Source organism: Anser cygnoides, chromosome 9 (genome assembly GCF_040182565.1).
Source record: "Anser cygnoides isolate HZ-2024a breed goose chromosome 9, Taihu_goose_T2T_genome, whole genome shotgun sequence".
In the NCBI taxonomy this organism is placed as follows: domain Eukaryota; kingdom Metazoa; phylum Chordata; class Aves; order Anseriformes; family Anatidae; genus Anser; species Anser cygnoides.
This window is the reverse complement of record NC_089881.1, coordinates 20,055,985-20,079,777: the sequence shown is the minus strand read 5'-3', so window position 1 is coordinate 20,079,777 and position 23,793 is coordinate 20,055,985. Positions and strand designations below refer to the sequence as shown.

At 41.3% G+C, this 23,793-nt stretch overlaps 1 protein-coding gene across 4 annotated transcripts in view; it reads right to left on the bottom strand.

Moving 5' to 3' along the window:
• The window catches only part of TBL1XR1 (TBL1X/Y related 1), a 111,211-nt gene that overhangs the window by 43,085 nt on the left and 44,333 nt on the right, over window positions 1-23,793 (bottom strand). For all 4 annotated transcript variants that reach the window (XM_067002769.1, XM_067002768.1, XM_067002770.1 and 1 more), the window contains exon 2: window positions 20,943-21,007. The gene's annotated coding sequence lies outside the window, so the exon portion shown is untranslated. The remainder of the gene's footprint in view (window positions 1-20,942; window positions 21,008-23,793) is intronic.

Genomic DNA, 23,793 nt, shown 5'->3' with positions numbered 1-23,793 from the left:
CGACTTCTTTCTTCATTTTGTCCCTCCAAACAGCACTACAGACTCCTTTTTGCCATACCTGGGGAGGGGGAAGGAGGAGGAAAAAAAAATAATAAGCGAGGTGGCTTTGAGAAAACCGAACTCTTGGGTTGAAAAATTCACGTCAGCATCTTAGAATTGCTCCACAAAACAAAAGTAAATCTGTTCAATTTTTTAGCATGATTGCACTCACTGCTAAATATTAAATATTTTGCTGTAATTCCCCAGCTTCCAAACAGCACAATCAAAGTATCAGAAGTTAAACTGACAATACATCATTTATAGCAGAATTTTAAGATCACAAGTTACTGAATAGCATTTTTAATCACAAAGTAAGCGTGATAAAAATGACATTTTCTTGACAACAGCAGACTTAGCAATTTCAGGAGAAAGAAGGAACACCCATCACAGCAAGCAAGACTCCAAAGCCATTAACAGCCCTAACGCTGCTGAACGGTAGAAGCGTGCCGGGGCCAATGCGGGGCTTGGTGAGCCTTCAGTGACCAGGGCAGTCACTTGAAATGTTATCCAAGTTGAAATAAAAAACACAGAAAAGGTTTTAACGCAGCCTGGGTTGCCGCGTGATCCACCCAACCCCTTGCACGCGTGTTGCAGCACAGGGGATGGAGCGGACGGGGCCGGCAGCAGCAGTGGGACGTGCTGGGGAGCCACGGCACGAGCCGTGCCCCCTGCCCACCTCTCCGGAGATTACGGCCCCACCAGCATGGGCTGCTTCCACGGCTAGCAGAGCTTACGGCGTGGTCGGGTAGGTCCAACCGCACCTGCGCCCAGCGAGACCCGGCTGCAAGAATCCTCCGGCACGTACACACCAAATTTCAGGCTCATGCCAGAGCCATCAATTCGGCAAGATGCTCAGGTACTGGAAAAATGCAGGCAGGGAATTGAGATTATTTTAAGTCTAAGTCTATGGGTCAGTAATCATACTTAAGTAAAACCCCCCCAGGAAAATTTTATCCACCTTGTAGTCCAAACAGCCAACATTTGCCCTAAAGAAGATAAACTAGACATGGATTAAAATGCTACAGACAAGCAAAGCTTCAACAGTATTATATTTTTAAGTATAACAGTACTATTAAACATTATTTGTTAGCAAAACAGTTATTCCAGGTTCTGAAAATGAAACAATGAAGTCTAAGATCTTTATCTGTAAAACATTAATGTTCTGCCCTAACTACCTCAAGGCAACATCCCAAGTCAACACATCTCCCCTTCCTTATCCGCTGTCATTTCCGTAATTCACCCGTTTAAAAAGCCATATACCATTGTACGTGATATTTTCAGAGTCCACTGATGGCGCTCAGAGCATCTTATACTTGAGTAGCTGCTGAAGGTACAGCGAGGAGCAGTACACACATCTCTATGTGCTTTGATGGGTGCATATATATAACAGACAGGTTTTTGAGCTGTATTGCATCATGCAATCTTCATACGAGACGTCTTTCAAACATAAATAAAAGCAACCCAAGAAATAAAGAACTTAGAGTGGCTGTCATTTCCTATTACCCAGCACTCTCTATGCACGGAAGATGGGCTCTCTTCCTATCCTTTTCTCCCCCCTTTCTTCTTTTCCTTTGGTATTCTGTAGCACCCCCAAGAAACTGATGTGTATTGCTTATAGTTTTCATGGGATTGCATATAGTTACTTGGCCTGACTATTTTGGAAACAAGATGTTGAAGTTCTCATTCTTTCTTTTTAAGTTATTCCAATTCTTTGGCCTGATCATAATTCAAACTATTTGGGTTAAAGCCATCAAGTTTTATATATACATTCTTAGTGAAAAATCAAACATGGGGATTTTTTTTTTCCCTTTTTAACTGAACTGGGCAAAAGGTCAAAAGTATTTATTTATTTATTTTTAAAGGTTGCTTCCACTTGCATTGTTTCATGGATGGTCTTGCAAATGCTACTGGAGCTGCTTCACATACTCATAAAAAATGATCTTGTGAGCTTACATCTCTTTTTACTGAAAATGCAGCCTTCAAAAAAAAATTTTTTTCTTGCCATTTTGCACAATCTCTAGCAACTTAGCTTACAGCAGCAACCCGCATCACCATTCCCAAAGCAAAAGGCCAGTGAATACTTTGTGCCTGCCTCTGAATTCACAAGAGGTTCACCCACACCACAAATAAAGATAAAAACTAAAAATAATAATGATTTTTAAAACAAAAAGCTGCAAAGTAGCACCTTCCATCTTTTCAATCACCCTTATTAAGTCAGTGCCACCACATTCTCCCTGGAAAAAAGTACAAGCACCACCTGTGACAGCAGACAAGGACAAATGTAAATGAGATCTGCCTTTAATGTTCTTGGACGGTGAGAAGGTTAGAGCCAAACTGCTGAGCAGCTACCACGCCTTGGAAGAGCCTTGCTTCCTTCCAAAAAGGAAGAGCCAATGCCAGAAATTTTACTTCCTTTCCTAGGAATCATGGGGAATATATTCATACTCCGTCTATACGTTACGCCAGCAGTCCATCAAGCGCGGAAGGGAATAAAGTGGCACTTCAGGGATGGAGCACAGACCTCAAACTGGGGTTTAATTTGCTTATACGCGTATAAAAATAGTGTGACTTAGTTCTAAATTAGACTGAAAGCGAGTTATCTAATTAATATCCACATCACCAAAAATAGAGACTTACTAAGGTAGGCAGATACAAACGTCATTTGCCAGCCACAGGGGTTTTCAAACCTGCAACTGGAACATAGCTCAGGATATGAAAGCACACGAAAGCTATGGACTGAATAGTAGGTTTTCTAGAACTTTTGCAGATTTTGCATTATTTTATAGCATTCCAGTAACACTTTACTGGAGGAAAAGCAACTCTTGGATTTCAGAGTTGCAATTCAATAGTTATATAGAGTTACAACATAGTTATTCCACTGTCTCAGGAGACACAAATTAAGTTCTTGGCTCAGGTCTGTGGTGAAAATGAACAGGCAACATTAATCTAATCACCGTTTATTCATAAATCACATGGAAAAAAAGAGAAAACCTTGGTTTACTAAATGCCAAGCCCAAAGATTACATTTGTCAGAAGTAACAGAATACTTATTGAGAGAAGAAGGTGCCAAAGTTTTAAAAGTAGCTCTTTATAATCTTCAGGTCATCTGCTTACTGAGACAAAATCATCTTGCGACAGACCAGTTCACAAAGTAACCCAACAATTTAGAACAGGCTTACCCATTCTCATGGCCCCACTTTATGGAAAAGATTTTGACATGGAAATATAGCCTATTTTTCTCCAATTTTGGAAACACTGCAGCTGCATATTGCTTAACAAGTTAGTTTATTAAAGGCAACAACTGTCAAAATCTATACAAACTAATTTGTCACACAGCAATTTTACATTATTGGAATCTTGTTATAATCTGACTAATACACGCTATCACTTTTTAACCATGCCTGTAATTGGTTTCTTGGCTGTAAAGGCCTAAAGACAGTATTTCAAAACATCTTCCAATTACATGGAAAAATACTTATGTTTGTGGAAAGCCCTATTACTTCATTTTCACACTCAAAGGGCCTTCAGTAATTTGAGACGAAAAAAATGTTTGCAAACAGACACTAATCTTTGGTGCTATTCAAAAAGTTAAATGTTTCTCCAGGAAAATACCATACTGAGACCTGTAGAAGCTGAAGACACATGTATTTAAGTATTTACGGAACACTAGAAATTAAAAAAAAAAATAAAAATCAAGGGAACAGGTAAAAAATTCATTCATATGGAAGAACGTATTTCAATACATACATGCAAAACAAAGAGGAAACCCAGACATTAAAAAGTCTCCTACCTCGAAACTTAGTTGTAACAGTTATTCAAGAACTTACTTCCAAGAAATCAGACTATTTAATGTCTTTGCAATCTTTCACAGGGCACGTGAAGATCCTAGACACTGCTGCTGCCACTAGTTCAGTGGCACTTCAAAGCAAGAGAACTTTGTACAGAAATCATTGATCGATATTCCTAGAGCACGGTATTTGACAAATGCTTTCATTTCATTACCAGAACTGGCATACAGATAATTTTCAAGATCCTTCAAGTGTTGTGGCCTGCTATATTAGTACTTTGACAAATATGCTTTACTATTTTTGATAGAAGAGATTAGCAAGCAAATATTACAAGGACAAGCAGAGTTTCCCAGACTCAGATATGCTTCTTAGCAGACTGGAAAATATTCAAGTCGTCACTTGAAACACAAGAGAAATTTTGTGAATTTTTAACCTGCTACAGATATTAAAATATTACTTCAGAATCTTGATCTGCCAAGATTTATAGACAGATTTTAAATGCGTACCTCATGACTGACTGAAATCAAGGTCTATGCTAATCACAGGACCGTACACAGTAAGCAGAGACATAAATACAGTATTCCTGGAATCACATGGAACTGAAAAAAAAAGCACTCTAATACAAGAGTCACAAAAGCGTACAGGGTCAATAAAGTGCAAAATAAATCCTTGACCAGTCTCCTGCAGCATTTAAATTTGTGCCTTGTTATCTGCCTTTACACACAGCTCCCGTCACCAGCGCCATGAGGGCCTTTGGCAGTGCCAGCCACTCCTCAGAAGACTGCTGTGAATCGGACAAGCACCACCACCATTTTGCACATGGAGAATAACTGAACCTTCAGCACTTCTCGAAGTGGTGGGACCCGAAAGCAGCGCTTCGGACACCCTTCCTCCCCACTACACACCCCATGTCAGTAACGCCACAAGTTGCTTCTGCTTGGGTCCCTGCCCAGAGCTGTGTCACACACGGCTTTAGAGCCAGAAAAAAACAATTGAGATTTTTGTATATCTGGAAGAAAATGCAAGTAAGAAGCACGCTGTTGAGAGTCCTAGCTAGTGGCATAATTCTGTCCCCAGTTGTTTCTTTCACAACCAGACACCGCGAGCTGCAGTGCAGCGTGTGTAGGGGCAGGCCATGGGGGACGGGGCAGGCCACGGGGGACGGGGCAGGCCACGGGGGACGGGGCAGGCCGTTCATCTCCTGCCCAAGGGTGCTGGCAGAGGCCAGGAAGGCTGCAGAAGCTCCAAGTCCCACACCACCACTACCTTCAAGCATGCACTACAGCAAGCGAGCAGCTGCAGCACGCTACCCTCAAATGTATAGCGTATCGAAAAGGCAGAGAAGTACATCTACTTATTACAAGTTTGGCACTAATGATAGGTTTATCCTCGTACTTGCAACAAATGCTTTAGGAAACCTTAACACAGAAGATGTAGCGTGCTGTCAGAGGCCCCTCTGATCCTTTCTCTAACACGTGAGTTTCGCAGATAGCAGCCAGCAAGGTTTTAATCCAGCAATAGCAAATGCTTTCTAGGACACAGCTTAAATCTCCTAGGACAGCTAGCAAAATGAGTAACGTGAACTCCACAGATAGTGGGGAAGCAACTTTTGTTCCTTGCAAGTTACTCGCTTGAGTGCTGACAGCAGTTACTAGCAAGAGGGACGAGATACAAACACGACACAAACTCTGCTGCCAGCAGGCAGAGCCCAGCAACTGCTCCACCACGTTTAGAGGAACGCGTTTAGAATTGTTTGGGTGTGTGACAAAACAGATTTGAAAATATCAGGCACATGCAAAGTACAACGAACCTCTCATGTAATCTTTCCACCCTACTACAGATGAAGACTTCATTAAAAGGCTAGAATCACGGCAGTGGTCATTAATTTGCAGCCCAGCGTAGGTGGGACAGAGATGATGGGAGGCCAGGGGAACAGGCAGGAGAAGCGCAGACCGGCCACGTTCACCTACCTGAGCCAATGTTGCTGCTCTCTGCTCTCAGCCAAGCTTCTTGTGAGCTGCCTCTCTCTTTTTACTCCTCTCCAGTTTGTGTACGAACTATCCACTTCCGACACAGGCCTAAGAATTTCCCTACATTTTACTTTATACTCAGGAAAACAGACGGTACTGATGCTGATTTAGTAATCACAATTTAAGATGATACGAGGCAGGCAAACATATTGTTGGCCTTCCTCTCAGGCCTTGGTTCAAGAGGAAGGCTTTTCTTAAAAATGTTTCCTTAAGTGCCACTCTCATACTTCCAAATCATCCTCCTCTGAAAGTGGTTTTGAGATCTATGACCGACTTGCCTTTGCATTCCAGATTTTGTTTGCAAAAGCACATAGGCTTGAACGTTACTGAAGCAAAACTTTCAGAATAAAACATGTATATGCAAAGAAGGATACACAGCACATGAATAATATATGCCTATAAATAAGCAGAAAAATAGACTTAAAATATCCACATAACTATTAATTAGTTATTAATATTAGATCTCTGGTCTATTTCCCTTCAAATTAGCAATTAGCCACCCACTAGCAAAATGTCAATTGCAAAACAAGAGGCTATATTTATAGTACAACCTACTCTGAGTGTGAGACATGTCAACCACTGCTAAATTACAATACTCCTATTGTGCTCTTTCCCAAATTAAACCCTTACACCTAACTCTCATTATAGGCAACTATACGTACAGAAGTTATACTGTATTTTTACAGTCTTTATTACATCACATGAGCTGGTACAGACGTTTTTCCTTACAGAAGTCTATTCAGGGAGGGGGAAAAAAAGGTAGCATGAAGTAATTCATCTGTATGAAGCTAGGTTGGACACTGACAGGGCTGTATCTTAAAGTTCCTGTGCAGCACGGAGGAGGGAAGAGTGACTGTCCAGGTGATGCTAGTAAGAAATCCTTGGATCTCAAATTTATTATTTTCCATCCAGAGACTAGTTTTGACTGCTAGTACTGCAAGCAACGTGCTATGAAACGTAAGACTGCAACATACTATTAAAGTTACACCACTAGAAGAGCAACAGCTCTAACAATACTTGTTATTAATCAATAACAGAAAGATGCAGGCCCCTGCTTAAGATATCCTGCACAAAACCACCCTTGTTCAGGTCAAATCAGCTGGTGACTGCCAGCTACCCAAGCTGGAAGAGTACTTTACATATGGCCATATCCTGACATCTCTCTCTGGCCTCTCCAGTTCTCTTCTAGCATGGAAAAGAGCAGTTGAGTCCAGCCAGCAGGGAACTCCCCTGCCACTTTTGTAAAATCATGTAATTCAGGACTTCTCTGGCAAAACTGGATTACGTTGAGCTTTTCAGATGAGGTCAAAAGTCACTGTGGCCAGTCACATTTTTAAGAATACGGCCTACTCCACTGACTTTTCTTCTGGTTTGTGTTTTGTGACATGCCTTGGACATAGTCCTCCTCCCCTTCTCTCTCCAGATACCTGACACTATCCACAGAAAAAGTGGGAAAAAAAAGAGAGCGTGCTGGAGAGGCTCACTGTAGATGGAGAGCTGGCAAGAGAAATCCTGGCAATACACTCTGGATTGCCTCGAGTCTTCTGCTGAAAGAGAAGCGGGACTCATTGTTTTGGATATATCTGGGCATAGAGAAGAAACAGAAATAGAGAAAGAATTACATAGAAACCGTTCCCTAAATAAACTTCAGACTCTCTCTTCAACAAGAGATTACCCGAGCTCCCATTTTGGTGGATACTAGTACATTTTACAGTTTTATAGCAGATTAATTTGGAATAGTAAGAAATCTCTGAAAGACAGACTTGAAATGAAACAGTAATCACTGCTGCTTGTCTTTCCTCTTGGTATAAAATCGTATCGCCTTTCATCAGCTTGCAGGAGCACAGGCTTCTTAATAACACCTCTTATAGAACATCCTTCTACAGCTCCTTCTTTTACTGTCTTGTAAAAAAAGAAAAAAAATCCTCCTCTTAGCCTTAAGATTCACCCAAAACCAGGGGCCCTGTGCCACCTGTTTAATTTCTCATGGATTTATCCATGCCAAACTACTGGTACAAAGAAATCAACCATAGCTGCAAATAACTTTGCACGTGGCTGGTTCACCTTTAAATCCACGGGGAGCGAAGAGAATCCTGGATTATTAAAATCATCATTTGCTATCTGGGCAACAGGACTATGTTTTTTCATTTCCTAGGTTTCCCTTTTATCTTAAAAAATCACTCTAAGACTACAACTATTAAAACCTAGAGGAGTCAAAAATGAGAAAAGAAAACCAGCTGCAAAAAGAAACAGAACACAAAACCAGCTGGGATCCAAAGCCACTTTCATCACATGGGATATTTTTATACCCATTGTACACTCTTTTTTTCCTAATAACTGTCACACATGTAAGCAGGAAAGCTGCAGGGTACTTCTGAAGGAGATAAGTAATGAAAGATGAACGTGGTCCCATCCATACCTTGCTGGGCTTTTCCTTTTTTATATGCTGAAAAATACTTAAACCCTAAGCAGATCATTCAGAACATTTCGGGATTAGGATGGGCTCAACCAGCTAAGTGAAATTTTCCATTATCAGTGAATTTCATTCAAGCAATGGCTGTGGGGATCAGCGTCTCCTATAGCTATGAATAAATACCGGAGCCCAGACTTGATAAGCTAATTTCCCTCTATGGCTGTAACATCGCAATCAACCTCACAAGGCCTGGTTGATAACGAACTGGCACCAAATCAAGGCCCAGTTTCTATCGTTTTAGTTTCTCCTGTTCCAAATCAGTTTGGAACTGCAACAGCTCATCTTCAAACATGCAAACACTATCGGCAGAAGGAAAAGATTATTTTCATTTAAAGTTATTTTTTAGTTACACTTCTCTGTGGTGAAAAAAACCTGACATTACGAAGTGAAAGGCACTTGACAGGGTTTCTGCATAAAATTAACAGAAATAGGGACAGAATTTATAGAGTTTTGGGTATGCTATGAAAATGCAGACAAGTGGTGGTTTTCTGGGAGGTGCTGGTTCACACACACCACACAGAAAACCCACAACAAAAACTTCTTCAAAACATAGCTGAAATAGCAGAAGAACAAGCCAAGAATGGGCACTTGGCTCCTGCTGCTGGAAGGTGAGCATCCATTTTGGAGCACGAGGGCTATGGATGCTTATTCCAGACCCCACAGGTCCCCTGGAGCTGCTGAGACAAACCACAGACGTGGGCGTTCAAGCCAGCCGCACCTCCTGATAGGAGCATCCCCCCTCAAGGATGCCTGTGAAGCTGCCTTTCCATGGATTTTAACTGAATTCATTCAGTTAATACACTAACTGAATTATGATAACCGAATATTACATTATGTAATCACAGAAATGATGAATCCTTTGCCATCATATCCTTCCCATGAACTGCAATTAAGAAGAGAGAGAAATGTGATGACCCCATGCAGTACAGAAGGACAACCACTTGTGTTATTTATGTACACCACCTCTCTGTGGACAAAGATAAGAGCAAAAAGTATTATTCAAGACTACGTAAGGCAGTCAGAAGAATAGGATAGCTCTGTCAAGCGACCATGGGGTTTAACTCTGGCTCCTAAATCTGCTAAGCTTTCTAAAATGTTATTCAAAAATAGATCCAAAACGTTATTTTCTACCTCAGGTGAAGCAAATTTGTCTGCCTATTCGGAATAGCAACGTTCAGCTGAGAAAGAGGCAGCCTGTAAGCACGAAGCAGCAGACATGGAAAATACAGCTCATTTTGTCAGGAAGAAAACCGAGAGCACTTGCAAGCAGGGAGAAGTTTGTAGGACTTTCTAGACCTATTGCAAATTATATTTATACACACACACATTGTATTTTGAGGTACTGGAATAAGACAACAGCAAATCCATTTTTGTTCCTGTTTACATTGAGTAGCAAACTATTTAAGTCTGAATGCAGAATCCCAGCAACGCAATTAAAAACGGACCCAATTTTAGACCCAAATTAACTGTGTTGACACGGCAGCATTTCTCACAGCACAGCACTGTGTTACCAAGTCCACCCCTATTTACTCTGGCCCTCAAATCAATTTGTAACGCAGGAATCCGAACAAAACCAGGGCTACTGGAAGGCACTTGCAGGAAGGTGACCGTGTGCATGTGCTGGGGAGCAGGTGGCAACCCGTGTGGGCGTGCGGGGCAGGAAAAGCCAAAGCAGCCCACGTGCAGACTTCGCGAGGCTGATCCGCGTGGCAAAACGACAGACAGCAAGTGCACTACAAGGCTGGAAGGCCACGGTTATACAAAACCTGAAAAACCCCTGTTAGTCATCATCCTTCCTACCCGAGTATAAATCACAGTATGCACTGACACAAACCCTTACAAGAATTGCCATGTGATTATGTACGCTTGGATAAAATGGAGGTATGCGAAAGGTCTACCAAAACCCACGGCCGATTAAAAAGCAACACATGCAACATATCATGGGATTTTACTCGTTTCACTAACATTTTTCTATTTCACGCAGCTCTCTTTGCTCAAGGAACCTTCACACCGATTCAAACCAGACATTATGAACATTATCACCGCTATTTATTTGAACAACGGCAGCATCCAAAAGACCCCTTTTCAAGATCGGGGCCCCATTGTGCTAACGTTGCATAAACATATAAGACTTAGTTCCTGCGCTGAAGAGATTGTAATCTATCCAGACAAGGTTGATAAACAACATAAAAGCAAAATGTCAACAACAAAAAAAACCTCCTGCGCAGGACTTTTGTTGTTTTGTTTTAATATATTTTCCTTAGACCATCTGCTCCAATCTTTCTTACTGATCAAGGTCCTCCAAATAGCCTGCATCTCTGCTGCTGCTGATTATGTCCTCCTGGCACATCCAATTAGGAAAAAGTGTTTTAACAAACATGCAAAAAGCATCCAACACTCTTCAAAGATGAAGAAAGTGCTGAGATGTAACACAGCTTTTCTCATCACTCCTAAAGCGCTCGTTGTTTCTGAGTTAGGATAAATATATTGTTGAATATTGCCGTCTTTATCTGAAATCAATATCATCTTCTCTGGGCCACGAAATGAAATACTTTCGTACTGCAACAGGGCTAAACGCTAACCCTTGGCTTATGTGCTGAAAAGCTAGATAAGGAGCTGTGCAACAAATCTATCCTGTGTTTGGAAAAAAACGACCAATACACAACTAACAGTGACAGTGCATATTTCTGTTATTTTAGCAGCCACGTAACAAACAGCCTCCTACAGACGGGTCCTTCCCCTCGTCCCCACGCTCCCGGCAGAAACGTGAGCACTGAGCTAGACTCAGCGGGCAGGGAAGGGCTTGGAGGGAACAGGCGGCAGGAGGAGGGAAAAAGGCATCACAGGAACAGCCACCGCTTCTGCTCTGGGCTTTGGGCTGAGCTAGGGGATGCCTTAATACGCAGCTCAAGCTCTAGAAAGGGATAGCGAGGCAAAATTTTATACGTGCTATCTAGAATTCTTTCTTCATTCGTCAAATATCAAAATAATAGATTTAGATTCCCCAAACAATTTCCTAGGTGTGACCAAACCCCCCCAGACTGCCCAGATTTGGTTGCAGGTGATGAAGAAGATGCCTTTCCTACAGGGAAGTCCACACACCGGATCTCCCAGTCGCCTCTCCCATTGCGACTCGGTGCAGGAAAGCAGCACGACGCTCTGGCTTGGGGGATTTCTCAGCATCCGCCTGTCACTCCAGACACAACCACTCCCTTCCCCCTCTCGGCATGTTCCTGCTTTTTTACAGCACTGCTCTTTTTGCTTAACCTGAGATGTTTGCTATGAAACTCTCAGCGTACATGGCTAGTCAGGGGGCTCTCTGCCCCACTGACGACTCAGCCACGCTTAAGCAACACGCTCTTCACTGCAAGTGTCTCCCCCACCCAATCCTTTAACTGAGCTTCCTAATTACACCGTTCCCGTCACAGGATTTCAATGCGTGATAGCGGAGGCACTGGGTAAGAGCTCTGTGCATTTAAAGTAGAGTGAACCATGAAACCGCTCTTCAAACACCCTAGAAGCACGCACGCAGTAGCTGCGCAGTGTCACTGCTCACCTCGGGCACAGCGTGCGGCGAGCCGCTCGTGTGAACGTGCCGCGGCGTTATCTTCCCAACTGCTCTACGTGATACCGAGCTCACACAAGCCATCCAAAGAAGGACTATGAACACCAGGCAGTCACGTTTTCCCCACTTTTGCTCGCCAACAGGCCCTTTAGTTGACCTCCAGGTGGTTTTCAGGAGCGTAGCCAGCAGAGACAGGCAAGGAAGGGTTCGGTGTGTTTGTGTGTAACCGATGTGACACGCATTCGTTTCGCAGTGGAAGATTCCCAAGGAAGTGTCACTGTTCAAAACACGAATGAGCACGCTGCCAGGGCAAGGAAAAATGGAAGCAAGTGTGTTATTCTATGACCTACATCTCCTCCTGGGATCCCAACGCACCTTTCCCTACCCAGAACACTGCCTACAAACCACGGTGGACTTTCCACTGGATGAGTTACAAGTCACAGAAGTATGCAGAACAATTAACTTTGCTTAGGCTGCAATGCGTTTTTCTTCAAAAGCAAGCACTGGGGTTGCTAACTTAAGAGACTTGCATAGTTGAGATCTTTTTAAGTAGATGTCACCCACAGCTGTAACTTGGCACTTCCAGAGCCACTCTGCTCAAGCTTCGCCTTTGCTGACGTTTCTCCACTCATGCATAATGCAAAAAGTCCCACATTAATCTTGGGATAACAACCGAAGCTAAGGAACCCCAAACAAGTATTTTTGCTATCGGTTTGCTATGTACAGATATCATGAATTCTCTTTGGATGGCTTCAGACTTGAAGTACGTAACGCTCCTTTTCAAAGTATAAATGGAAAGACATTAACATAACTGATTAACATAAGCAGTCTTCCAAATCAGACCAAGAAAAAAAAAAAAAAGAGTCCAAGACCTGTTACGTGCTTCTGAATTTGCTGAGCTACGGCATTAGCATTCATTCTGTTGTTTTCTCCCAGGGCCACAGGACAAAAACTGCTCCCTAACAGGAGGACATGATTTACAAGTTAAACTTAACTAATTCAGCAGAACATAGCTGAAAGGCAGCTGATGCAGGTAACAAACATTAAGCTCCCTTATCTTTTAAAGGCAAAAACTGTTATGCCACAAACAAGTGCTTGTTAGGAAGACCAGTGTGCAATAACAAGTGTCCGTCTCAAAGCTAATGAGTTTTTGGGTTTTTTTTTTTGACCTCCCTTAATATTATTAGAAGATTATCGCAAAATCTTTCTCCCTTAATGGATGAGATCTGTCTTCTAAATTCCAGGCTGAATATACTCCTTGCCAAGATATATTCATTTCTTCTTGTCCATCCTACTGCTGCCTTCAATCTAACATAAAAAAAATAAAAATACTTGTACTCACTGAAGTGTTTGGCAACATATATGTTGCCATATTATGGCAACATGTCTCATATATGTAGAGAAAGTAATCATATCTGCCTCTCAGTGTCCTATTGTGAGACAAACTCTGCTCTTCCCTCACCATTTTGGTAGTCCCCTTCCACACCTGCTTCACTTTACATTCATCTTTCTTGGACAAGGTCTACCAGCAATGTTACACAAAGGGATTTAGCAGTGCTGCCTTGCACGTGAGCAGCATAAACACTCTCCTATTCCTACCATACGCCCCTCTTCACCTTACAAATCTTACAGTGACATTTTTCAAAGCAACTTGTATGGTTATCTTCCATTTAGAGAAAAATCTCAGCATCTCTAGCAAGGTTTCCACTTGCAATTTATATAATTAACAATAACGCTTCCTTGGGTTCAAGCAGCCTTACCTACTCCTCAGGTTACTTCCGAAATCCCAGATGGTCAGTCTCCAGAAAATATCTTCTGGGCCTCAGCCATGTCTTGGTTAAATCCATGCTGACGGCTCATTAGTAGAATAATTTATCAACTGTTGCAAGAATAGCTGTTATAAATTTGCTTTCTATGTAAATCAGGTTCCATGCAACTAGAAAGGAATTCCAGCCTTTTCAAAAGCATTTTAAAGTGAAATGCTGACATCAAGTCTTAAGTTCATTTGATTATTTTTCTGTTTATGTTATTAGTAATCAGTTTTTCTGGCACTCTTCTCTGTTCCAGTTCAATCACTCAGTTGAATTACTTGAACTCCTGGTGAACTGCACCAAAAAAGGAAAATTAACTAATGCCTCATTTGATCTTGTGACCATAAAACTTGTGTTTTCATTCCCTCTTTAACCTTTGACCATCTATTTTTCCCGTTAATTTGTGTGTTATGTACCTGATAGTTTTAAATTTGTTTCTTTTATTCATGAAAAAAGAATCCGCTGACAGTTCATCTGCCCTCTATTCATTTTAACTACCACTGACTTTTTTCTAGGTCGCCATTAATAAGCATGCACTTAAAATCAGTTCTTCATGCTCCATCTTACACGCACATTGACTAACTGTATTATTCTCTTTACCAGATGTGCATTGCTGTTTTCAGAAAATCTGGTGACTGCACTAACACAAAACAAGCTTAAAAAAACAGTGAAATGGCAATTTTTATTTTATGAAATTCCATTTGCCAGGTTATTGAAGCTTATATTCTCATGAGGGACTTAACTTCATTTACGTTACTGGTTTTAACTTTTTTTTTTTTTTTGAAACGGATGTCAAATACCTTAAGATATGATAAAACATTTTTAACACCCAAGTAGACCATAATAAAATACTGTCCATCTACAGAAAAAAGAAATGAAATGAAAGGGGAAGATGCCGTGAACATCTGTAATGAGGACAAGGAACCCAAATGATGGCTCACATTTGACATCAATACCCTCCGTTTGTGTAAACGCTAAATTCATGGACATGGATCCTACGCACGCACGCACAATATCAGCCCTGGGAGGATTCTGATCCCTTGTTGAGTATGTTCATTAAATCACAGAAGAAAACACATGACCTCCATTTACTCCTATCTTAAACTCTATTGATAGGAAGTACTAGAGGCTTCACATCTAAGTACACGTTTCCAGGTCTGCCACCCATTCTGATGGCCATGCAGACGTAGGGCACCTGGTCTTCGGCGGCTAGCAGGTCTCAGTCTCTCCTGAGCAAATAGAAGTACATATATTCAATGTCATTCCCCCAGCCTACAGACTTCCTGTTGTTTTGCAGCAATATTCATTATCGCCAGCATCTACACCACTGAAACTAAGGGGAGCTTTTACTTTTGTTGAGTTGAATCAATATCAACTTTCTGTTGACAACAATGAAACCAGGATCATGACCCGACTGCACAAGCGGCATACTGACGTGAAACAGCACTGCTCCTCTCTGGAAGGCAGCACTCGTGTGCTCAGACAGAAGGGGGCCTGCCCTTAGGTCTTCTCTAGAACATCCTACCTCACCTACACCTAACAGCCAGTTACTTTTCTAACGTGCAACAAACCTAGTCACTACCAAGAACATTTAACACTACATTTCTTATTCATTTAATACTACAATTTTTTCGTACAATCATTCACAGAGTGGAAAAAGGGTCATTCCAGGTTACACGACTCCACCGTGGGCATATGGCAGTGAATCCACAGCAGAAACACAAGATCTCCCCCTCCGTAAAACAGATGGCACGCCGATCAAGTCAGATATAATCCAGTGCTAGCTTCACTACTACTGCTGCTATTAACTTGTGAACCAAAACCAGTGGAAAGAAGTAAAGACAAATAAAAGCCCGAGGCAGGGGAGCCAAAGGGGGAGGAAGACAAAGAATGTGGAAAAAAAAAGTGGTAACAGAAGACAACCTATTGCATCAGAAACACCCTGTTTTGGGTACGTTTAGGATTGAGAAACTAGGAATGGCAATAGGAAAGGAACGGCAATGGCCCTCACCCTGTTACAGAGGACGTTCCTCTAGTTTGATACTGGCCCAGTTCCCTTTGCTCTTGTGATTCACTGCACTGGGCACTTGCCAGGGGCTACATATCCTGGCTGCTTACATAATTACATATTTATGATTCTGCCGAGAATTCTTAGTCAAAGCTTATTTCTGAACTGTAAACGCTTACAGAATCAGCAGAGAAAGTTCTCCAACAAATGCTACTTCAAAAGAGAGCCACCATTTCTTGTAATTTTTAAAGAGCGGTTTCCTCTTCAGTTGAATCACTCAGTAGCGAACTTCAACTAATGGTAGAAAAAAGGCAAGGGGGTGTTTTCCCTCTGAAACAGAAAGAGATCTTACTTGTGGCTTTAACTTGTTTTTTGTAAAAAAAATATATATATATATATAATTTAAAAAAATCCAAAAATATATCAGAATGCTGTTCTATATAAACTTTTCTTATCACAGTACACACCTTATCATAGTAGACAGTCAGTATTTCCTCTGTATCATATTACTAGCACTTCCTTTTTCAGTGCATACGCCACTGGATCAGCTTATCCATGCTGATCCAATAAATACGATTTATGGATGAACAGTCTGGAACACAATTTTTCAGCTGTAACCAATTATCAGACAAAAAACACTGCAATCTACCTTTCTGCATTGATAATAGCATCCATTGATTTGAGAAGGAGCTAAACAGTCCAAAATTTCATGTCAACACTCAGTTTAGACTATTTCAGGAACTGCCAGAAATACATATATATAATTTCCTTTTAAAAGCATACTCCATAAGCTGTACAGCCAAATCCCTCAACAGTAAATTTTATGAGCATTTGTAGGCTCTACCATTGAAAACACTTTCAAGCTTGGTTAGCTTTACGCACTCAAGTATTTCTTACACCTCAAAAGAACAATTCCTACACCTGAAGTCACACGTACACACATACATATGTATTTGAAGAATAAAGGCCTTACTCTTGCAGAGCTATTTATTTTCAAGCAACTATTCATGGGTCTTGTGTCCAATGTCTTGAGTACTGCCAAGTTTCATAACCCTTTGAAAGCAGGGGTCACGGTTTAACAAACACCCACCTTCTCTCTCCACTCTTTAAAGCTCTACCACTCTTTCAAGGTCTGTCCGTCCACAGAAACTCTTTCATATATACATCTGACAGTGCCATGGCATTTAGCTTCTGTTGAACCAGTCTTTGGGCCTATTATTATTTAGCTCTCCCATGACTCGGCCTAAAGCTGGCATACAGACTCAGGGCAACGACTGATAATTTTTCACTTCCCTTTGCACTGCAGTTCCTGTGCAAACCCCAGGGCCCTGGGGCTGGTGGCACAATTTCCTACTGTTCTTGGCAAGAGGTGGCAGAGGCAGGGCTTCCACGCCTAACCCAACTCTTCCAGATCCGGCTGCAGGCTCCTGCCATCTCCCTTGCCTGCCTTACTCTGCATGGAACCATTTTAACTGAATGGACTGGCAGAAAGTTAGCCCAACAGGTAGCATTTAGATGAGTTTAGCTGTTGTGGAACCACAGGTAATAGTTAAATTCATTTCTTCCTTCAGCTGCCTTTAAAGGAGTGGAAAGGTCACTGAAGACTCCACAGACGGCACCACAGTAGGGTTCAAAGAGAAAGTCTTGCTGCAGTCTTGGAGAAGTTCTGGCAGATGTCTTCTAATCCTTTCACTGAATTTTCTTTGGAGTGTCTTGTTCATCCTGCCCAGCTCCTCCAACCACTCGCGCTGTTTCTGAGCAAAATCCGCTGGGTTTGAAGTTACACTGAAGTGTGGTACCCATGGAATTTCCTGACCTAAGAGACTTTGCGCCTGCAAAGCTGTCCTCCTAAAACAAGTCTCTTACCTGTAAGAACAGTTGCTATAACACACAGCTGGTGTTACACCTTCAAAACATGGTACGATATATTCACCTAAAAGTAAACGTCCAGAAGAACGGATTCAAAACACCTACAAGTTGTAATGCACACTGTATTTTGTATTCCCCCCAAAGGACTGTGAGGCCACGGACTTCGCTGCAATGACCCTGCCTTTCTGGAGACTCAGCAACTCTGCTCACCGCGTATCCTCAGACTTTGCCTGTGTCAGCTTGTAATAAACGGTAACATCCTTTATTTTCTTCTGCAGGGAGACCTTTTGACGGGTCAGTGTGTTGATTTTTGACTTGGTCAAACCATCCATGCAGTAAAAGAACCTGGAAAGAGTGTTTTTCAGGACACCTCTTAACAAGCCTCCACGTTACCTTTCTTGCTTGATTCCCTCACAGCCCCTCTGGTTATTTCCTGTGGAATTAAACCCATCACAGCAAGCTGCTGTATGATATTAAAAAACAGGTACTTCCCAGCTTTCTGTAAGTTTCGAGTGTTTCTGCACACACCTTTAAATAGCTAGGCACACATATGTATGTGTATACACAAACACACCTGTATATAGCCACGCATTCATGTATATATACACACACACGCAAATGCAGGCACAAAAAAAGAAAGGAAAAGAACACTAATTTCATAAGGCAAAGGCAAACTGTCCTGCTTCTAAAACTCACAAGAGAAGCCCTGCAAGGTACAAAGGAAAATATCTCTCAGGTAAGCTAGCTCTTCTATCACATAACAAAAAAAAAATTTGCTAAAACATTTATGGAAAATTTGATCTGATCTTGCCCTTAGGCCAAAGGTCCAGGACTTTCGATTTTTATTTCCAACACATTCATTAACCCTTGTGACCTTCAGTAAGTACCCCATTAGCAGCCTTGAAATTAACCTTTGAAATCCTAGAAAAAGTAGTGTTATATACTAATTTGCCTCACCCTTGAGGCCTTTTTTTTAAACTTTCACATCTTTCCTTTAAGACGCCAACTTACTCCACCTTACACATAGATCACAGCAACACTGTTTTAAAAGACTTGATCACAGCATAAATATGTGATTAAAAACAAAATGCTAACCATTCCAATGTTTAAGGATTAACTTATATTTTACCCTATTTATGTGATTACACACCATATTCTATGCAAAAATAGCATCTTTTAATCATCTTTAAAATAGTAAAGCAAAGAAAAACCAAAAGAGGATGTATAACTTCTGCATTTTAGTGGTGTTCTTTTTTTCCTCTGTATTTTAGTGGTGATTTTTTTTTTTTGACTAAGAAGAAATGGAACTGACTGTCATGATTAACAGACTGATCAAAAATGCCAGTATCGTTTCTCAAGGGAATCAGAAATGCATTTCTGATTGAAATATACGTATTGAATCTGGGAAGCCATGTTAAACAAAACACTCTGGGAAGAACACAAACTGCTTTCTTCAGGTCAACCCGTCTCATACTTTGTCTACACACATCAAAGAGAAAAACATAATAGAAACCTGTGAAAGTAATTTTTACCATAAGCCAGAGTAAGATATGATTACTTTGGGGATGATGATTAATGTGTCTAGCTTGGCTCTTAAATCTACATTCAAACTGTTTCAAAGTTTTAATTAAGAGATGAGTAATTGTTTAGGAATCTCCAGAATAGGAAAATAAACCCTCTTATAACAAATGCAGCTCTTAAAGAAAGGAGTGAAGAGTATTTCACTTCACTACAAGTAACAGTTGAGTATGTTTTATGATCCCTGTAACAACTAGCGTGCCCTTGAGACTGTGCAATTCTGAATTTCTAACATAATTTGCAGGGGGAAAAGTAGGACAAAATGCAGTAACATTTCAAATGCACTCTCTCAGTATTTTAAAATTTTATGAAGTATAAGGACTAGGTTAATATGGAGTGAGTCATGTTTTTAAGAGAAGCAGTAACACCAACCTGTATTTCTAATCATAACTAAAAACACGCTCAACTAATACAAAATAAAAGTAAATCAGAGTAGCTTTCCCTTGGAAAAAGGTCAACAACAACAATGAAAACTTAGCAATAATAGAAAAGGTTGAGCCCACTGCTAGTTTCAGTTTCAGAAAATTAAAATGCCAGGCTACATGACCAGGTAAAAACGGCGCCTTCTCACTCAACAAATCTGTTCCCAACAGCTGAAATCCATCCCAAGTGAATATAAACTTTACACATCTAAACTGGATTTTGAGCTTAAACATCAGGCTATTAAATGACATACACACTTGTGCAGATCTTCTGATTTCAGAGTTATATTTGCTTTGCTTAGTGGCCAAATACACGCTGCATTACATTTCACTCCATGATGTTTTGAAGAGTCAAGAGAATCACTTGGTGCATTTCAAAGTAATCAGTTACATCCACATAAACTCTGACTGTCACTTCACTCACAGGACAAAGACAGAGGAGTTGCAAAGGTATCACTGATTTACAGATTCTTTAGATCCATGCTGCCCCCCAAAACAAAAGAATCCACATTATCTCTTGGATCCCAAATTCAGTTTTGAAGTTGGTGGTTAGAAATTCCATCCCTTAGGTTCTGCACTCAACATAATGATCTAGAGATGCCCGAAATGCAAGCTGGCAAATTATGCATTTATTTAAGTCTAACACTGCATTTAACACCCTCATAATACACCTCACATGTAACAACACAAGATACCAGAACTGCTGAAAGACTATTTGAATGTAATCAAAGCCAGAGCATTAAATTCCAGTCCTCTTCAGAGTTCACCTCTGCAACTATTAGAAACCATAAATACGGTCTGCAAATACCATCCTCCAATAATCTAAAACATTTAATAATATTCCAGAGATGAGAGTAAGAAGATCACAACAACCAAGCCTATTTCTAGAGGAGCTAAGATTTTAACCTCACTAGTCTTACACTGCCAAACGCACTGAAGCAAAATACACCTGGCACTGTGTAGATTTGTAATAGGAGAAACTGTTAGTATTGAAACAAGATGCAGAGAGCACCCAAGGGGAGGCAACGGAGCACTCAGCTCATCTACAGCTTGCCCCGAACAGGCTTTTGGCCAAAAGAGGAAGCAAAAACAGTTACCAACAGGATGAGCTATGTCATTGTCAAGTCACACTTCTTGCTTCAAAATTAACATGCTGCCCTACTTTCCACAGGGTAAGAGAAACAATTTTAGTATTTTGTCAAGCAGAATAATGGTCTAGATTTTTCTTAGGAAAAAAAAAGTCATCAACTTGAAAAAAAAAAAAAAGTAGCCACCCTAAAAATACGATTTGCAACAGAAGCTGCCTTACATTTGCAGGAAGGAACCACACCACCATTAGTCAGTTAAGAAGGTACTTACCATTGGCAGTGCATTGATATGAGGAAGTTTTCCTTTCAGGTATCTCTTGCCACAAAAGGGTGATGCTGAAAAAGAAATAAGGAGACAAAAGAGAAAAAATTAATATTTATTCTTTTGAAAACAGTGATGTTAACATGATTAGTATTATCAAGCACACACCCGCATGGCCCTTGCAGCCTACTCTGTTTAAGCAGCTGAGTTATCACCGCTGAATTTGTATACAGCCTAAATCAGCGGTGATCAGGAACAGAACAGCAAGCAGAGCTGGCTTTTTGCATATATCCTGCCACATCACAAGAACTGCTCCTGCGGGGAGCCTGAAATACAGACCTTTGAACAAATAAGCCTGTTGAATGAACACTTAAACCATCAGACCTCTAAGACAGTTGCACCCATTCAGTAGGAGCATGCATAAACAAAACAACCTGTGTATAAAAATCCTGATGTCTGGATTTGCCTTAACTTTCCAGAAAAGGCTTTGGGAAGCTAACTAGGCAAAATAGGCAGCTTAAAATACCTTTTGCCCATGCCAAATCTCTTCTGGAAATAAACTTCAGCTACTGACTTCTAAACACCCTGAAAAGCCCCAAACAAAAATTAACATTCCAGTGGTTTGACTGAGGACCTCTCCTCCAAAACAGTTACATCCCCTGAGAAGCAGTTTGGGGGAAAAAAAAAAAAAAAAAAAAAAAAAAACGAAAAAGAGGATCTGTTTTCCTAACACATCTTGCACTAAATAACTCGGTTTATGTACACAGGTGTGCCCATGCACCCAGACAGTTTATCACCTCCTGCAGTGCCCTCAGTATCTGAGAGAACAGCTCACCCTAGCTGCTAGCTACATTTGACGTGTACATAACAGAAATCTTCCCAGGGGAACATTCAAGGGAAATCTTTCCCATCCTCAAAAACAGAAGAAAAAAATAATCCAAAAAATTCCACACTCTCCTACGTTTTAGTAATTTTCTTGAAATGTCAAAAGCAATTATTTTATGAACCTAACAATAAAATAGGTAAGTATAAGCACTCTTCAAGTGTGTGTTAACTCCACGCACAGCAGTACCCACTTTTATGCATCAACAACAAACAATTTTTATTCACACTAATAATTATGAGTGATTACTCTCCATACAAATACTTGTACACTATGTTTCTTGTTAGCACATAATTTAATCGCCCACTCAAAAGAGCAGAAAGGGGGACAGATGGACATGGGTGATTAATAAAGCATTACCCGTTTAATCTAAAAATAGGCTATTTACAAAACATCTGTAAACTTCTCAAAAACTTTCACTATGAGTAAAGAATAACTACAGCTTCCAGGCCTCATGATCAACACAGAGCTCTTGCTCGTGCCATTTCCAAGCTCAACCAGGAAGAGATGGCTTATTATAAAACCATTTTCAGACCCAGTCAAAAAAAAAAAAGACCTGTAGCAATTGGGCGTATTTTATTCTTAAAACATCCGACCGTGCTGTCAAGGCGGGCAGAACCGTAACAGCACAGGAGAGGAGCTGCTGCAGAGGAAGCTGAAGGATGCAAGTATGCAGGGAATTGAAAGAATTTGCAAACACGCTCTTTTTCCCTTGCTTAGCTGTGCTGGTACCGCAGAAATTACGTAAATAGGCTGAGGAAAACTCCACTCGCCAAGTGGCATGGTTTCCCATGCAGAGCTAGCCTGAAAGTTTGTTTTTCCCTGAGTTGTGGGCCAGCACTGAGGAGAAGGCTTTAGCAGCCCACTCAGCAGCCCCCATAAACAAACGTTACACTCTCCTGCAACCAGAGTTTTCTTTAAAAACAACACAAAGCACCAGCCAACCACTATCTGCACTCCTCTTTTGAGAGCAGCTTAAATCAGAGCAAAATCTGCGTCCACAGGAAGGCGGAGGAGAGCTGCGCTGCCCACTGCTGAGCGCCACGCTTAGCTTGTGTTACTTCATTTGCGAAGGAAGGTGGCAAACATAAATAACGGGCCAACTGCACAAACATAAACAACCTTCCTCAATGAAAAAAGGCTTTCTTCAGCCTCCACTATACCCAAACCGCCTCCTTCCAACACACCCTTGGGCAACCTGCCGCGCGTAGCCCCTGGGCCAGAGCTGGCGAGGGGAGGCGAGGGCCTTCTCGGCCTTCACCTCCGTCTGGCCTGGCCCTGCCCCACACAGGAGCTGGAGGCAAAGGCCACAGAGAGCAGAGGGCAAGAAAAGAAAGGGTTCACCAGCTCATTCCTTGCTTGTATTAACTGGTTGTAGGCTCTGGTTTTGAGTAATTGTGCTTGAAACAACACGGAAACGTTCAGAAAACACTGCCATGTCCTTCTGCAGAGTCCAGTACTGAGTACAAACGCCTCGTCAGCAGCTCTTTTCCTTCCAAATTTATCCTATTGGATTTTGTTATTTTGGCACGCACCTTGAAATAACGCAGGTGACGGCTGTAATTTATTGATTTTAGCCTCTCTCTTTATATACTGACCTGTTATAGCGATTTAAACAGGTGACCAAGTGTAGTAACAGTTACACTATGTGACACCTAAAAGTAATCCACCAAATGCCCTCGAAGCTGATAAAACACCAGTTGAAAAAGAAATAAGACTTGGCTGGCATTTTCCAAAAAAGCCCATCCTGCAAGACGGCCGCAGATAACAACACAAAGTATCTTTGGCCATGAAGACAACACTGCAGGGCACCAGGCAGCGCATCTCCAGTTACAAACCCACCGTGCGCCCTTCCCTAACACTATTCCTTACGTGGCTCCAAATGCGAACAACTCAAAACAAGGATTTCTCTAAAAGCTACTTGCACAAACTTGTCACCGATTTCCTCTACAAGTGCTGCCATTTACAATTTCCTCC